General features: G+C 42.6%; 1 pseudogene; it reads right to left on the reverse strand.

Moving 5' to 3' along the window:
- Nucleotides 1-1303: 1303 nt before the first annotated feature.
- On the reverse strand, nt 1304-3513 carry LOC138167757 (protein ecdysoneless homolog pseudogene; annotated as a pseudogene).
- Between the last annotated feature and the right edge of the window lie 724 nt (nt 3514-4237).

Below are 4237 nucleotides of genomic sequence, written 5' to 3' on the forward strand. Positions count from 1 at the left end.
CAGCTGCCTAGCCTAGGGAAGGATGGCCGCATTCCACAGAGATATTATCTTTAAATTTCATCTATGAAATAGCTCTTTTCTGCCATTTACATGGTCTCTTCTATTTTCCTTTGGTGGCCTCAGAGCCCTGAATACCATCAGCCCTGAACTATTTGCCTTTTAAGCTGGATTTTGGTCACTCGTTACAAAAAATGGACATTCTTGCCTAGGTTAGGGACAAACATGGTCTCTTCAGGTTTCCCACAGATGAGCTTTCCTCCTTCCCACCCCCCAAAACATAGCAAGACTGGAATACTCCAGGCAATGGGTACAACACAAAAGTTATGAGAAGAAAACAAATCTGACTGGTATGGGACAAAACTAGAGACTCACCTGACTGGATCATAGGGTCTGTTTGGGAAGAGTACTTGAGTCTGGATGGTAGGGTGGAAGTAGCAAGCAAGGGGAGGAGGTAACTGAGAAATCCAGGGTTAAACAGAATTACAATCAACACAGGAAAATTGCCCATTTTCCAGCAACTGCAAGGTAACTTTCCTCTGAAAATTTTGGGTAGAGTTGTCCTTTTAATGCTTCAAAAAGACAAAATTAAACCAGGGAAGTGAGTAGTCTCTATGTGTTTAGTAAAGATAGAGATAAAATGGCTGCCCTACAACAGAAAGCTGGGGCAACACTGTAGAGGTGTGGTAGTCACTGGACCATGAGAATGAGAATGAATTTTCCATATCTACACAGCACTTTAAAGTTGACAACACACTTAGGATCACATGTAGCATGGGAAGGAACCTTAGAGCCCATCCAGTCCAACCCCTTTCATTTTACAGATGAAAAAACTGAGGCCACCCAGTTGTGGAAGCTGGGATTTTTGACCTACTATACAATTCTTTTTCACTACATCTGCCCTGGCCATGGTGAAGATGCCCACTGCCATCCATGGCTGAGGTTTTATGTACGTGGTGGTAGACTGTTGGTTTAAGAGCAAATCCCGGGAGAAAGACGAAGACAGAACCAGGGAGACAGAACCACATACTAGGCAATAAGATTTTCCTCAAGATTTGGGACTATCTTTTGCCTTTCCGTGTGCCGGGTGCTGGTAGGTACTTAACAAATGCTTACTGACTTGAGTGCACCTAAGTGAAGGAGGCAAAGTCAAGCCATGAGAGCCTGAAGTAGATGGAGATGTCATAGATATCAAGGGTCAAAAGACAAAAGACAGTGCCTTTGGGGGGGAGCTATGTCCACAAAGAGAAGATATTTTTATCCTTGGGATGAGGAGGAAAATCATGCAGAAATCCCAGAATACATCATGGAGATCATGGTAGCCACCGTGAAATGCCATTTATTAAGTGAGTGATCAGGGCAACAAGGGTACATCAGATGGACTCTTTATTGGCTGCCCCATTATTCTTTCAGTTATGTGCTGGGATGTCTGTGATCTATGTCATCAGGGAGCTGCACACCCATGCTCTGTAGAAGGTTAGAAGGGGGTCCTGACAGTCCAGCTTGGGAATGATAGGATTCTAAGATATTTGAGACCAAGTTCAGATCCACGTCTACAGGTTCCAGAACAGTACCATCTGCTGTCATTTCGTCATTGGAATGGCTACCAAGAGTTTGAGATGGTTCCTTTGTCAAGTTGTCCATTTCTTTCCAGGTGGTGAAGCTCTTCCCGATGCTAGTGTGTGCTAGCTCCTGGTCCATATGCGCCATTAATGATTTGATACTCTCTAGAGTTTGTTTTTTTTTCGTGGAGGCCTTTCCCTCAGGGCCCTGGGTGGCAAGGTCTACATCATCATCACTGTCTAGGCCTTCAGAGTCCTCCCCATCCAGATCATCACCATCTAAGTCATCAGAGTCTGACTCGCCAGAATCTGGCCCCAAAATCTTGTCAAAGTAATTGAGGAAAGAATCTGCATCAAAGGTGATAGGTGCCTCAGATGGCTCCCGAGGCAGTTTTGCTCCTTTGTGGGTGGAGACTTTGGACACAAACGCCTTCACACTCTCTGTGACTTTGGTTAGATCATAGTTCGGCTCCTCTTCCCCTTTGGGATTGGGAGTGAGACCGGGTTCATCTTTACCAGCTGCTTCCTGCAGAATCTGGTCCAGCTGATCCGGTGAGAGGTACAGCCAGTGATAATTATCTGCTAAGGGGAGATTAGCATCTTTCTTAAATTCCTCCAGATCAAAAAGCACTGTTTGTAATAAAGTTAAGATTTCTTCCCCTGGGCTTATGTCAAGAAAGTTTTCTGGCCCGTTCACAGATTGCTGAAAGTAGTTCTCTGCCATTCGTAGTTTCTGCAGGTGCTTAGCAGAGCCTTCCATCTCTCCCTCAAAATAGTCCTTCCGTTTCAGACTCTCAAGAAAGCCATTCCAAAGAGTTCATTATTAGAGGCTTCTTGAAGTCAGTAAGTGGACTGGCTTTAGCACACAAAATCTCAAAGCCATGAGCCAATTTAATGCCCAGTACATGTTCTCGGTACTGGGGATGGGACTGGGGAGGCAAACTATACCCACTTCGGCGGTCTGGCACAAACCTCTGTTGTACCAACTGTGCATACAAACATTTTGTGAGTGTGAGCGAAGCCATTATACGTGTTTCTGGCAAGAATATTTTGAAAGTTCGGCAGGCTCGAAGGTCAATAGGATCTCATAAGTAAAAGGCCTGGACAACTTCAGCTATCAGCTGAGGACGTTTCTTCAAAATTGCCACAGCAGCAGCTGGGAGGAAGCAGTGAGCCCGATGAAGAGATGTTTGGAATTTTTCTGGGTACCCTTTGATCCGCCTGTTTACTGCTGCCTGGATGGATTCTGAGGCGACAATTTTTTCAGAGTGCCTGGTGATGATCGACAGTGCCTGACTGATTGTGGGAGGTGTGGCAGGTAACCAGGATATTTCCACAGCTCTCCTTGGTGCTGGAATAGTGCACAGCTCCCCACAGTGAAAAAAAAAAAAAACAACACTCTGTTGGTGCTATTATCAGGATCCAACCATTTGGGGAGAAATTCAGCAGCTTCTATTAGCTCACCATCGTTATCTTCAATCCTTGCTACTAACTCTGGAAACTTCTTCGTAATCTGCTTTATTAGGTAAACAATAAACCTCTCATCCTCAATGTTATCCCCAAATTTAGTTACACCAACAATATGAGCAGGAATGCTACCTTTAGCAGGTTTGTATCTGAGATTAAAAGGCTGATTTTGCGAGATATAGGAAACCAGCAGAGGTGCACACTGGGTTGTTATTGCTGCAATATACTTCTGAAAGACCTCTTTGTGTTTTTCTGGATCTTTTGGTTCTTCTGGTAACAAAAACAGATGATATTCCACCACATCTTCTGCCACTGACAGCTTTACATTCTCCTCCATTCTTGTTCTTGGAAAACCGGCTTAGGCAGCCACCGGCAGGCAAGGTGTCTGGGGCCCTCCGGCCCCACGCCGCCCCCCAGGGCCCGCCAGGGGGATGTTAGCAGTGGAGAGGAGAGGAGGAGCGGGGTCGCCGCCGCCGCTCTGCTGACGTCACTCGAAAAATCTCTTTATTAATTCTTTGTGAGTTGTCATATCTTTGTAATGTGATATAAAGTCCCCAGATATCAGAATAATGTGAATTATTATAACATCAGACAACTATATTTGAATATAAGTATAAATAAAAGTACAAGGGTCATTCATTTGAAAGACAAATACAAATTTTTTATTATTCACATCTCTACTTTCTTAATCAGCAAATACTGGAATATTGAAAGTTGTCTTACAGCTCAGTTATCTAAAATCTAAATGCCTTCTATTCCAAAGAAAATAAGGTTACTTTCCTAATATAAATTCATGTATCTTGCTCAATAAAATTTAATTAAGAAGTCAAAGAAAATTTTTCTAGTGATGGAAGAACCAGAATATGGAAATTTCTATTGTTTTTGTTATTTTTACATTTTTTTCTATTTGTAAATATCTACATTATATATATATATATATATATATATGTTTATATATATATATATATATATTTCAGAATTTATATTTTTAGTTTTACTTTTCAACATTCATTGCCAGAAGATTTTGAGTTCCAAATTTTCTCCCCATCTCTCCCCTACCCCCACCCCAAAATGGCATGATTACTGATTACCCCTTCTCCCAATCTGATCTCCCTTCTATACCCTATACCTACCTATCTCCCTGCTATACTCCACCCTTATCTTCTTCTTTTTTGTAGGGCAAGATGAATTTCTGTACCCCATTGTCTGTA

The sequence above is a fragment of the Petaurus breviceps genome, unplaced genomic scaffold (genome assembly GCF_028583685.1).
Source record: "Petaurus breviceps papuanus isolate PSGF00001 unplaced genomic scaffold, PetGlider_PUasm1.0 126, whole genome shotgun sequence".
NCBI classification, from domain to species: domain Eukaryota; kingdom Metazoa; phylum Chordata; class Mammalia; order Diprotodontia; family Petauridae; genus Petaurus; species Petaurus breviceps.